Here is a 14,461-nt window from a genome sequence, read left to right on the forward strand (position 1 = left end):
CTCTTTTAAGTAGAGTTTTGTCCGGATATATGCCCAAGAGTGGGATCGTGGTGTCATATGGAAGGTCTATGTATAGATTTCTAAGGTACCTCCAAACTGTTCTCCATAGTGGCTGTACCAGTTTACATTCCCACCAACAGTGCAGTAGGGTTCCCTTTTCTCCACACCCCCTCCAGCACTTGTTATTTGTGGACTTATTAATGATGGTCATTCTGACTGGTGTGCAGTGGTATCTCATGGTTGCTTTGATTTGCATAAGAAATGCAGTTTTAAAACTAATATTCCTATTATCAGAAGACACTGATAATTATAAGGCTACTATGTTAGCTAACATTTACACTAACTTCAAAAGTAAATACTAATATTTTCTTGTTCTGAGAACGTACGTAAGTTAACGTCACAATAAAACAATTTAATCACAATTTAATCACATAATTAATCACATTCACATATATAATGGTTCAAGGCCAGGGTATATCAGTAAGACAACCTTGGAAAGTACAGCAGAACAAAAAACAAAGCAAAATCAAAGCAGAAAAGAGGACCAGGAAGTGTTTGTATCAAAGGGTAAGAATGAATGACTGAAGAACAGTCATAAAACATCATGACTCAATTCAAGGGGATAATTTAATTATGCTTGTAGTTGAGTTCACAATAATTTTCAGTCTTACCTCACAGTACAATAGTCTTATACTTAAGTCTTACTCCTGAATTTGTTTTATTGGGTCACAACACAAGGAATAGGATAACATCACCAAAATTTAGGGATATATCCCTGCCATTTTAGGAAAGAGTGGACAGTTTTACATCCTGTCTTTACTACAGAAGATAGACATACTCAGATCAAGATTTGGATGTGATCAAAAAGTCCCTTTGACTGTTTTTGAGCAAAGGTTGAAGCTGATTATCTACATCACTAACTCTTATCTGACCATGAACCTAAGGAGTAATGCACATAGACACATGAGCCTTTTGCCTTTAGATTAATAACACCGAGGAACCATTCAAACTAACCCTTGGAAAAGTCCACGTAAATGGACCAATTTTTCCCCTTTTGGCTCCAAATTACATAGTTTTCTGTACCATTGCAAAGTGGAAAATGTACCCTTTTGCAGACTTAAATTTGACCACTGTTGGATTAGTGTGGAGAACTCTCATAACAGTCAAATGCCTGCATCTGTCACCATCAACAATGCTTTGATTCACAGTCTCCTCCAAATACAAAAGAAAGTCTGAAGCCAGTTTTCTCAGCAGCAGAAATAAAAGACCTTACATGGGCATGTTCCTTAATCCACACAAGACTCAAACAGTGGCCAAGGTGGAAGATTTGGAAAAGTCAGAATATTACAGCAGATTGATATTTTATGTACTATTCCACTACTATATAAATTTGCATGGAGCTCATCTTCATTTATTTAATAATAGAGTGTAGAACATTAATGTTAAGGAGATTTGGGCTATGTGCAAAAATACAATCTGTCTCTTGGTTTATGTATAAAAGCTTTTTTTTTCCATTTCTATAACTTTAAATATTTCTTTGTCACAACATCTTCCATGCTGATAATGACTTCACTTAAACAAAGTAAACTCTATTCCTTGGAAAAGTCCTTCTTACTTTCTCACAGAAATATCATATAAGCTACTGTAACAGGGCCAATTACCTGAAGCATATTAAGAAGCAATGATGCATAAAACCTTTTCAATATCAAATTCAATGCAGGACAAAAGGTGAATTCATTAATGAGAATGTTAAGACAAATGAAATAGAAAGTCACAGTTCTTAATTATGCTGAGAAAACAAATTAGAGTTTGTCACACTTAAAGAAAATCTTTTTGTAATAAATTATTCAAAAGGGAATTTTGTCAATATTGTCTCTGAGGTTTTAATGTAAGAAATGTGAGTATCTATGCAGCTGGTCCACTAGGTCTCAGCACGCCCTGGGGGCTTGGGCGGGTAGCAGGGCCGTTGGAGACCCAAGAGGCTTCTCCCCGGGGCAGCCCAACTCAGAAAAACCGTCTGAGATCTTTTCCCGACTCGGCCAGGCTTGTTGCAGATGTGGTATATATACACAATGGAGTACTACTCAGCCATATAAAAGAATGACATAATGCCATTTGTAGCAACATGGATGGAACTAGAGACTCTCATACTGAGTGAAATGAGCCAGAAAGACAAAGACAAATACCATATGATATCACTTATAACTGGAATCTAATACCTAGCACAAATGAACATCTCCTCAGAAAAGAAAATCATGGACTTGGAGAAAAGACTTGTGGCTGCCTGATGGGAGGGGGAGGGAGTGGGAGGGATCGGGAGCTTGGGCTTATCAGACACAACCTAGAATAGATTTACAAGGAGATCCTGCTGAATAGCATTGAGAACTATGTCTAGATACTCATGTTGCAACAGAAGAAAGGGTGGGGGAAAAAACTGTAATTGCAATGTATACATGTAAGGATAACCTGACCCCCTTGCTGTACAGTGGGAAAAAAAAAAAAGAAATGTGAGTATCTACATATAAATGTATATGAATTTTTTAAAAAAGCAGTGAGGATGGAGAACCTAAGTTTTTAAATTTTGTTATATTTTCTATCAAAGATGCCCAAGGGTGCAAATGATGGTAATTATGAAAAAGAAGTGTGTCTCTCTGCTAATTAGTAAGGACCATTGCTACAGTGGATGAGAAGGAATAATGGATAAAATTTTGTTATTTTCAGAACTCATGTATTGCTCCTAATTCTATACATAAATCTCTAACTGAAAAGAAACTGAATTTTCCTTTTAGAGACTTCTAATTTGTACACTAACTTGTTTGTACTTACGTTACATAGTAGCTTTTTTTCCCATTTTAAAGTGTTAAGACCTTTATTCCAAATAACAAAACTGCCATGACTTCCTAGTAGTAAGAATAGAAAGAAAAAAAAAGAGTAGGGAAAAGGTACACATTTCCATCTCTCACTTGCACACTGTGTTAACCTAGCATAGCAGATTCATCATGATAGCATTTCAATCAGATTAAGCTCCTTAAGAGAGTAAACAAGTTTTGCTGTGTGGATGGTATACAAAACTTTTAGATACCCTTTTAGCACTTTTTAAAGCATTGGGGAGTTTGAGGTTGGTATTTGCAAACTATGACATTTAGAATGGATAAACTATAAGGTCCTACTGCAGAGCACAGGGAACTCTATCCAATATCTAGGGACAGACCACAGTGGAAGATAATATAAGGAAGGGAATATATATATATGTATGACTGGGTCACTATGCTGTACAGGAAAAATTAACACAACACTGTAAATCAACTACACCTTAATTAAAAAATTTAAGCATTTAGAGTTCCTTCCTGACAAAAATTTTCATCCTGCCCACAGGTGCCTCAACTTCTGATGATAACTAGAAAGGCCAGTAATGCAGGCTACCTAAGAATATGCACTGCTTAGGAGTTCTAATTGTGGCGCAGCAGAAATGAATCTGCCTAGTAACCAAGAGGTTGCGAGTTCTATTCCAGGCCCTGCTCAGTGAGCTAAGGATCCAGCATTGCCATGAGCTGTGGTATATGTCACAGATTCGGCCTGGATCCTGCATTGCTGTGGCTGTGGTGTAGGTTGGCAGCTGTAGCTCTCATTTGACCCCTAGCCTGAGAACTTCCAGAAAAGAACGTGTACTGCTTAAGTGAACTTTAACTTTCACAATGAAATGTCTTTATTTTTCAGCATGGTAGATATCTATAGCATGGAGGTGCTTTTTCAGTCAGGAATGCAAAAATCCCTGCCCTTCAGACCCTCACTAACACCTCACTTGTGAGTTGTCTGCCATAAAAGGCCTAACCTAAGCCTGGTGCAGACAGTTGATATTCAAGATAATTGTCTAAAGAATGAGCTGCTGACAACTTATTCCTTCAGGATTCTTTCCTATATTTCTACTTAATCAGAAAGCTGCCATTATCACTTTGTTTCCTTGTGTCATTCCACCTCTGTTTTGTTGATGGTATCCACCAAAGGCTCATAAAAGAAACCATGCGTATGTGGAAGATCTTTCTCATATATCACAAGGTTGCTGTTGAGAATGTACAACTTAATGTGGTTCAGTTGTATAAGCATTTTCTTAACGGGGGTGGTGGGGTGGTGGTGGTGATTCTCCTGATGAACTGCTATCCTTTCTTCAGGTATTTATTTTTTTCTTATCCTTTTAGGGTTGCACTTGCAGCATACGGAAGTTCCCAGGCTAGGGGTCAAATTGGTGTGACAGCCGCCAGCCTCTGCCACAGCCACAGCAACACATCTGCACACATCTGCAATGTACACTGTAGATGTACTGCAATGTACACGAGGCCAAGGATTGAACTCACATTCTCATGGATCCTAGTCAGGTCCTTAACTCACTGAGCCACACTGGGAACTTCCCTTTCTTCATTTAGACAAGATTAGACCAACAAACTTGAATCTATACACTGTTATGCCATAGCTTCTCCCAACATATTTATTTGTTGTGTTCAGACATAACAGTCCGATTCTGTGCTCAGCTATGCCCTAAACTTTATAGCAGTGGTTTTTGACTCAGTTTGCCAATCACCAAATGGCTTTTAGACTAGGACATATTTAACAGCATTAAAAAATATATTGTGATATATGTTAAAAACAAAATGGTAAAATACAGATTACGAGAGATGAGTCTGTGTTGCTGAAATAACTGTGATTAATTCCAGTATCTCCTCACTGGTCGTAGGGTCCCCAGAAGAGTACACATGAGAAATCTCACTGATCCTCACAATCCTCCTGAAAAGTCACCAATACACATGTTTACTCTAAGTGACTCTGCATGGACACTTAGGGAAACATTAGGTAGTTTTTCACTCTTTTATGTCAACTTCCTTTAGTAGACATCTATGCCTTCTGGACTACTCTCTTTCATACAGACAATGTATATGTTTACAAATATTGCTTGAACAGCTAAACATACTTCTCAAATTTCCAGGGGAAGCATAGTTTTAACTTCCCCAGAGATGGCTAAGTTATGTCCGGCCACATCATAAATAGATGCCTATTAGCGACTAAGGAAATCAACAAAGGGAATGACTGGGACATCATTTCACTGTCATCTCTTTCTCACCAAGTGTCTCTGTCTCTTAGGAAAGTAGGAAGGATGTTTTTTCAGTGAAACACAGAATCAAATCCACTTTGTTTCTATACAATGTCTCTGGTTATGAAACAAAATATTTGATGTCTTTAATGAAGCAAACAATTACCCCTGAATGTCAACTCTGCACTTCATGTGGGAAAAACTACTCCAAGAAGAATTAAGATTTTTTTACCATTTCAAGAACTCCTAAATTTATTCACTTAAAAGTTCACTTTTAGATAGACTAGAGGTGCAGTGGCAGCATAAAGTAAAAGGAATACAAATGACCCTTTTGTCTTACTATCAAAAAAGCTAATAAACATTAAAAATAATAGATTAGAGATAAAAATATAAGTAGAGATAAGACACTCTTAGAAAATAAGATGATGTTTCAAAAAACCACCAGATTTCACTGCTTGCATCAACCTTACAAAATGCCCCCTTCACCTCAACCTCTTAATTTTCATATTTCCACTCATAAGACTTTCCCACACTTATTCAGAGATAGAGGTATGGCATAGTGTTTGATTTTTCTCACCCTCTTTCTCCTACATAAATTATTCAGGTATTGACAAGAGAGTATTTTTTTCACTGAAAGGTCTCTGTTGACTGATTCTCCCCTGAACAAAGCATAGGCTTGCCCAGCACGGAATTAAGACTTTTCATAGTCTAGGCCAATCTCATCTTCTAGGCTTTGCTGCCCACCACTCATTTGATGAAAGTCCTCTTTCCAAGCCATTTAAAGCTGGAATCTATTACCAAATCTTAAGTAAGTTCTTAAGCCAAGCCTGTCTTTATTCTCTCTGTGATGTGAGTCCTTTGTATTTGACTTTTTCCTACATTTTCATTTCTCAACTCAAATTACATTGATCCTCTGACTACACAGAAGTAGTCCCTTCATTCATTCATTCATTTTCTTTTTCTCTCCATTTCTTTGAATATGTATGTGGCATACAAAGCATGGACCTATGAAGCTGTGGGAAGTCAGAGATTTAGAATAGTACCTGAATAATTAGAATAGAGTTAGAATAATTTTATTTTTTACTGACTCAAATCCTACATTTAAGTCTTATGTAATTAATTTTTCTCCACAATGAGACTGTGGCAATTTAGAAGCAGTGGTCATCTTTTGCACTTTTCCTTTATTCCACTGTTTTTAGCACAAATATCATTTTATAATATTAACTTCTTCTCTCCTGGGTTTAGGTGAAAAGAAAATCTATCAGGTAACTAGCATTATAAGCCAGAAGGTAGAGTGATCTCTAAGCTAAAATCAGTCATTATTGAAAATAACTGAAAAAATAGCTTCTATTCATACAGATTACCTTGTGAAGAATCCTCTCTTAAGGGAACAGCACTAATGGACAGCAAAAAGAGAACTCATTAAAACATCTGTTTAAAGGCATTCCAGCCAAATGGAATTAGTAGCACTCCCAGAGAAGTTCTCATTCTAAAGGCAGAGAGTCCACTTTGATCATCCTTACACCCTTGGAGAAAACTATACTAATTTTCCACTAGACACCAGACAGTTATTCAACCAGGGCTGGAGATATTTGCTAAACCAGTTAGCTTCGTCCTCCATATGGTCTCAAAAAAACAAAGCCAATGTTGACTGAATCTAATGACCTATTATAGAATGTAAAGCAGTAACTAATTTATGACCCTAGAATCATAGGTTTGGACAATTTCATGTTGGAATAACTAGCATTTTTTTCTCTCAGGAAGTCTCTGTCAGATACAATCTGTGTTGCTTTAAAAATATTTCAAAATAAGAGATTTCCAAAGTTGTATCTGTAGTTATTCTGGGGCTTCAAAATTCTTTCAGCATGGAATCTACACTGTTAATAGTCCAGGTTTATTGTACTTTGAGTTTTTTTTAATCACTACAAAATAAAGAGTTAGTCACATTTTTATAAGATATCTTCATATAAATTGAAGAATAATATTCAGTTATTTCACTTTTTTTTGAGTGGAATTATTTTATTTCCTTAAAATTTTTATCAGAGACACTATTACTGAAAAATATTTACTCAAATTTTTTTTATTTCCCTCTGTACCTTCTCCATACATTCCAGATTCTTCATTAGTTGCATGGCACACAGTGCTCAGAGCAAAAAAGAAGAATGTCAATAAGCCAAGAGCACATTTGTCCCTGGCTCTTAAATGTCTTTCTTATTACTCTTATTAATCTAAGTTCTAACAATTCCTCTGTAGTTCCCAACTTAGATTTCTTAGACCTGTAGGGGGTTGATGTAGTTATAGAGGAACAGGAAACCAATAAAATCCCAGTAGAAGACACATATTCACCACTGATAAGATGGCACAAGTTATATTCAACACCACATGATTTTTCCATTTTTCATGCATAGGGCTTGATACATAGTAAATATTCAACAAATGTTTGCTATTAACGTAAAATTATATAAATTGATTTAATTTCCATTATTATTTAATGATAAATGATTGGAAGTTAAGAGAAAAATATATACATAGAGAAATTCTTAACAAAAAATAGAAATTTGTAGTGGATAAGTAATGAGGTCCTGCTCTATAGCACAGGGAACTGTATCTAATCTGTAGTGATGGAAGCTGATGGAGGATAATGTGATAAAAAATGTATATATGCATATAACTGGGTGACTTATCTGAATAACAAAAATTGACAGAAAAACTATAATAAAAATTTTTTTTAAAGAAAATTGACTGGGGAGATGGGATTAAGATGGTGGAATAGAAGGACTAGAGCTCAACTTTTCTTCCAAAAACAACAATATTCACAACTAAAGGCTGAGCAATCTTCACCCAAATGGACCAAAAACCTTAGAAAAGATATCCTATTCCAGAAGACAAAGAGAAGGACACATCAAGAGGTAGAAGGGGCAATTTCATGATATAAGCAACCCCATACCCCCCAGGTGGGAAGCCCCACAGACTGGAAACTAACTGGTTCACAGAGACTCACCTACAGGAGTGAGAGTTCTGAGTCCCACATCAAACTCCCACATGTGGGGATCTGGCACTGGGAGAAAGAGCCCCTGGAGCATCTGGCATTGAAGGTCATTTGGGCTTGGGTGCAGGAGCTCCACAGGACTTTGGGAAATGGAGACCCCATTCTTAAAAGGCATGCACAGATATTCACATGCACTGGGTCCCAGGGCAAAGCAAAGTCTCCATAGGAATCTGGGTCAAACCTGACTGCAGTTCTTGGAGGACATCCTGGGAAAACAGGGGTGAATGTGGCTTGTTGTGAAGGATGGACATCGAAAGCAAAGATTTTGGGAATATTCATCAGTGTGCCTTTCTCTGGAGGTGGCCATTTTGGGAAAATCTGGCCCCACCCGTGAGCCAGCTGCTGAGAAGCACCAGGGCAAACAACAACGCAGGTGGGATCACAGCTCCACCCCTCAGTAAACAGGTTGCCTGAAGACCCCGCAGGCACTCAGCCACCTCAAATCCCATCCAGAGACAAAGCCCCACCCACCAGAGGGATAAGAATCAGCTCCACCTACCAGTGGGCAGGCATCAGTCTCCTCCCATCAGGAAACCTATGGCAAGCCCCCATACCAACTTCAGCCACAAGAGGGGCAGACACCAGAAGTAAGAGAGGCTGCAATTCTATTATCTGTAAAAAGGTCACCACACCAAAAACCTATAAAAATGAAAAGACAGAGAACTATAACTCAGATGAGAAAGTGAGAAAGGAAAAACCCCAGAAAATAAGCTAAGTGAGGAGGAGATCCTCAGCCTCCAGGAAAAAGTCTTTAGATTGTTTATGCTAAAGATGATGCAAGACATTGGAAATAAACTGGAGGAAAAGATGGATAACTTATAGGAAACACTGACCTAAGAGATACAATTTATAAAACTTAAACAAGAAGAGATGCAAAATATAGTAACTGAAATAAAAAATTCGCTAGAAGCATCTAACAGCAGAATACAGGAGGCAGAAGAACGAATAAGCAAAGTGGAGGATGCAGAACAGAAATTATGGATGCAGAACAGAAAAGAGAAAAAAGATTGAAAAGAAATGAAGAGAGTCTCAGAGAACACTGGGACAACGTTAAATGCACCAACATCCATAATATAGGGGTGCCAGAAGGAGAAGAGAGAGAGAAGGGGACAGAAAAAATATTCCAAGAGATAATAGCTAAAAACTTCCCTCACATGGGAAAGGAACCACTCACTCAAATTCAGGAAGCACAACGAGTACCATAAAAAATAAACCCAAGAAGGAATACACCGAGACACATATTAATCAAACTGACCAAAATTAAGCGCAAAGAGAAAATCTTGAAAGCAGCTAGGGAAAAGGAACAAATACATACAAGGGAACCCCAATAAGGTTATCGGCAGATTTTTCAGCAGAGACTCTGCAGGCCAGAAGGGAGTGGCATGATATACTTAAAGTGATGAAAGGGAAAAAAAAAAAAAAAAAAACTCCAACCAAGATTACTTTACCCAGCAAGGCTCTCATTCAGATTTGAAGGAGAAATCAAAAGCTTCACAGATAAGCAAAAGCTGAGAGAATTCACCAATACTAAACCAGCCTTACAACAAATACCAAAGGAATTTCTCTAGGCAGAAAAGAAAAGACAGCAAAAGGTAACAAAAATTCCCAAATGACAAGGCTCACCAGTAAAGGTATATATACAGTAAAGATACAAAATCATCCATGCACAATTATATCACCAAAATCAGAAATCATGAGAAGAGGTGGGTACAAATAGAGAACACTGGAGATGAACTTGCAATTAAGAGAACAACAACTTAAAACAATCTCATACACATATAACTCTTATATCAAAACTTCAGAATAACTGCAAACCAAAAGTCTGCAATGGATACACAAACAAAGAAAAATCAACTCAAATACAGCACTAAAGGTAGTCATCAAACCAGAAGAGGAGTGAACAAAAGAAGAAGGGAAGAAAAAAGAGCAACAAAAACAAATCCAAGCAATTAATAAAATGGGAGTAAGAACATGCATATCAAATCCATCAGTGTGATACACCACATTAACAAAACTGAAGAACAAAAACCATATGATCCTCTTAATAGACACAGAAAAAGCCTTTGACAAAATCTAACACCAAGTTCTGATAAAAAACCCTTCAGAAAGTGGGCCTTGAGGGAACCTACCTCAACATAATAAAGACCATATGTGACAAACCCACAGCAAACATCATTCTCAATGGTGAAAAGCTGAAAGAATTTCTGCTGAGATCAGGAATAAGGCAAGGATGTCCACTCTCGCCACTAGTTGTCAACATAGTTCTGGAAGTCCTTGCCACAGCAATCAGAGAAGGAAAAGAAAGAAAAGGAATCCAAATTGGAAAGGAAGAAGTAAAACTATCCCTATTTGCAGATGACATGATGCTAGACCTAGAGAATCCTAAAGACTCTACCAGAAAACTGTTAGAGCTCATCCATGCATTTGGCAAAGTCACAGGATACAAAATAAACACACAGAAATTGATGGCATTTCTATACACTAACAATGAAAGAGCCAAAAAAGAAATTAGGCAAGCAATCCCATTTACCATCACATCCAAAAGAATAAAATACCTAGGAGTAAACCTACCTAAATAGACAAAAGACCTGTACTCTGAAAACTATAAGAAACTGATGAAAGAAATCCAAGATGACACAAATAGATGGAAAGATATACCATTCTCGTGGATTGGAAGAGTCAATATTACCAAAATGACTATACTACCTAAGGCAATCTACAGATTCAACACAATCCCTATCAAACTACCAAGGACATTTTTCACAGAACACAAACAAAATATCTTAAAGTTTGTTTGGAAGCACAAAAGACCCAGAATAGTCAAAGACATCCTTCAAAAGAAAAATGGAGCTGGAGGAATCAGGCTCACGGACTTCAGACTATACTACTACAAAGCAACAATCATCAAATCCATATGGTACTGGCACAAAGAAAGACATATAGATCAGTGGAACAGGATAGAAAGCCCAGAATTAAACCCACATGCCTTCAGCCAACTTATCTATGACAAAGATGGCAAGAATATATAACAGAGAAGAGATAGTCCTTTCAATAAATGGTGCTGGGGAAACTGGACAGCCACATGGAAAATAATGAAATTAGAACACTCCCTAACACCATACACAAAAATAAACTGCAAATGGATTAAAGACCTAGATATAAGACCAGACACTATCAAACTCTTAGAGGAAAACATGGGCCAAACACTCTCTGACATAAACCACAGCAACATCTTCTCAGATCCACCTCTCAGAGTATTGACAACCAAACAAAAATAAACAAATGGGACCTAATCAAACTTCAAAGTTTCTGCACAGCTAAGGAGACCCTAAACAACACAAAAAGACAACCCACAGAATGGGAGAAAATCTTTGCAAGTGAATCAACTGACAAGGGATTCACCTCCAAAATTTATAAACACCTTCTGCAGCTCCATACCAAAAAAACAAACAACCCCATCCAAAAATGGGCAGAAGATCTAAACAGGCAATTCTCCAAGGAAGACATACAGATGGGCATGAAACACATGAAAAGATGTTCAACATCACTCATGATTAGAGAAATGCAAATCAAAACCACAATGAGGTACCACCTTACACCAGCCAGAATGGCCATCAACAAAAAGTCTACAAACAATAAGTGCTGGAGAGGGTGTGGAGAAAAAGGACACTGTTGGTGGGATTGTGAAGTGGTGCAACCACTGTGGAAAGCAGGTTAGAGACTCCTCAGAAGACTAAACATAGAACTCCCATTTGACCCAGCAATCCCACTCCTGGGCATTTATCCAGAGAAAACCACGAATAGCAAAGACACACGTACTCCAATGTTCACTGCAACATTATTTACGATAGCCAAGACATGGAAACAACCTAAGTGCCCATTGATAGAGGAGTGGATCCAGAAGATGTGGTACATATATGCAATGGAATACTATTCAGCCATTAAAATGAATGGAATACTGGCATTTTTAGCAACATGGATGGACCTAGAAATTATCATGCTAAGTGAAGTCAGCCATACAATGAGACACCAACATCAAATGCTTTCACTGACATGTGGAATCTGAAAAAAGGACAGACTGAATTTGTAGAAGAGACACTGACTCACAGACTTTGAAAAACTTATGGTCTCCAGAGGAGATAGTTTGGGGGGTGGGGGGATGCACTGGGGTTGTGGGATGAAAATCCTATAAAACTGGAATTTGATGATCATTGTACAACTACAGATGTAATAAATTCTTTGAGTAATAAAAAAATTAATTAAAAAAACAAAAACAAATGACTGTTTTTTAAATGCAGTGTTGTCGAGAGAAACTCTATAGTTCTCCTTCAGAAAAACAAGAATGTAAATGAACGCATCTTGAAAAAAAGTGGAATTGCTGTGTCATAGCTTAAATTTAAGATAAATATTTTTGTTAATCTTCTACAGAATCCTTATTTTTTTGTCATGAGACATGTTAATATCTGTCTTTACAAAATTTCCCTCCTTTTTAATAAGTGATTCTCCACAAATCTTGAGATTTTTTTTGACTAATTATGCCCTGAAAATTATTACATATATTCTAAAATCTAGTCTAATTTTTTTGAGTGTTCTTTCTATTACCACACTTAGCAATAATTAAGTTTGTTCAAATACTGGGGCAACAAAATACCCATGCTGGATGCACTTGGCATGGCCACTGTGCCAATGATTACAGTTGTGCAGGTACAGATTTTCCTCCAGATGGCCCCCTATTTACTGGGGGTATAGAGCATAATTTTTTCTCTTGTTTAGTGGAAATAGTTTACTTGACCAAAAATTAAAAAAAAAAAAAGCAAAAGAAAAGAAAAAGTTGCAAATGCCAAAATAAACAAGCTGTATTACATTTTCAGTCTCCTGGGTCAGTCAAAGAAATGTAATTATAGGAGTTCCCATCGTGGCTCAGGGGTTAACAAATCTGATCAGCATCCATGAGGATACAGGTTAGATCCCTGGCCTTACTCAGTGGGTTAAGGATCCAGCATTGCTGTGAGCTGTGATGTAGGCAGTAGACATGGCTTGGATCCCAGATTGCTGTGGTTATGGTGTAGGCCAGCAGCTACAGCTCCGATTCCACCCCTAGCCTGGGAACCTCCAAGTGCTGAGGGTGCAACCCTAAAAAGATAAAGAAAAAAAAAAGAAATATAACTAGAGGCAAAGAGATATTTTGCATCAACAATTCATAAGGCAGCCTACAAAAGATGGAGAAATCTATTTGCTTTAGACTATGTTTTAGAAACAGAAATAGCAAAATTGTCAACTTTGGGATAATCAGAAAGGTCATAAATGTGAAGGTTCAGAAAACATTCAATTTAATGTTACTCATGATTCTCCACGTAGTAGTCACGTGAAATGCATGCATATTAGACAGATTTTAGTACATCAGACTCACATGGTACATAGCCCATCATAACCAATAATCCTTGAATGTAAAACTAAGTATTGATAACAAGAAAAAAAATAATGCGTTTCCCAAAGATTGTCAGTATTTACTTACCTTCATAAGGTCTCAAGAGGTAGTTATTACAGATAAAATCGAATATATTTGTCCAGAGAAATGAAGGACATTATAATTACCAATATATTTGCCCAGGCCATATCAGTATGACTGACAGCAACTGCCCTTTTAAATTAGCTCACCAACCAATAAAGTTCTTTATCACAAGTCTTTAAAATATTGGCTGATAGAGATCATGCACCAGAGTTCATCTAACAAAGAAATGCTTTTCCACGATTCATTGAAATTGAATAATATGTAGGTAAAAGAAAGCTTGAAAAAAAATCAATTACATCTCCCATTGAATCAAAATTCAACTCTAATTCCAAATGAAATAAAAAAAAGTTTTCTGCAGTGGAAAAATCTTCCTTATTAAGATTAAAAATAGACAAACTTACGAAAAACAGTGGTGTCCTGTTTAATCCCAGCAGGACAATTAGGAAGATACTCTCAAAACTCTTCCTGGGTACATTTCCTGAAAAGGAAAATTAAATACAGTTAAAGGCTAAACAGGAAAAATAACTTTAAGAAAATTAAATTTGTGTAATGGAAAGACCCCACAAATACTGTACAAATCACAGATCTATCTAAATAGTCTTTACATGGGAATCCCTGGTGGTCCAGTGGTTAGGATTTGGCACTTTCATGCTGTGGCCTGGATTCAATCCCTGGACTAGGAACCAAGATCCCACATTAAGCTGCTGCTTGCTGTGGACAAAAACAAACAAATAAACAGTCTGTAATATAATACAGAGAGTGTTTCAAATGTCATTTGTGCCAATATTCAGATCAGGTGAAAGAATTTATATCAATT

At 37.0% G+C, this 14,461-nt stretch overlaps 1 protein-coding gene across 1 annotated transcript in view; it reads right to left on the bottom strand.

Annotated features, from left to right (window-relative positions):
• The window catches only part of MARCH1 (membrane associated ring-CH-type finger 1), a 575,522-nt gene extending 561,400 nt beyond the window's left edge, over nt 1-14,122 (bottom strand). Inside the window, exon 1 of the mRNA XM_021100588.1 lies at nt 14,046-14,122. The gene's annotated coding sequence lies outside the window, so the exon portion shown is untranslated. The remainder of the gene's footprint in view (nt 1-14,045) is intronic.

Source organism: Sus scrofa, chromosome 8, assembly GCF_000003025.6.
Source record: "Sus scrofa isolate TJ Tabasco breed Duroc chromosome 8, Sscrofa11.1, whole genome shotgun sequence".
Classification (NCBI taxonomy): Eukaryota; Metazoa; Chordata; class Mammalia; order Artiodactyla; family Suidae; genus Sus; species Sus scrofa.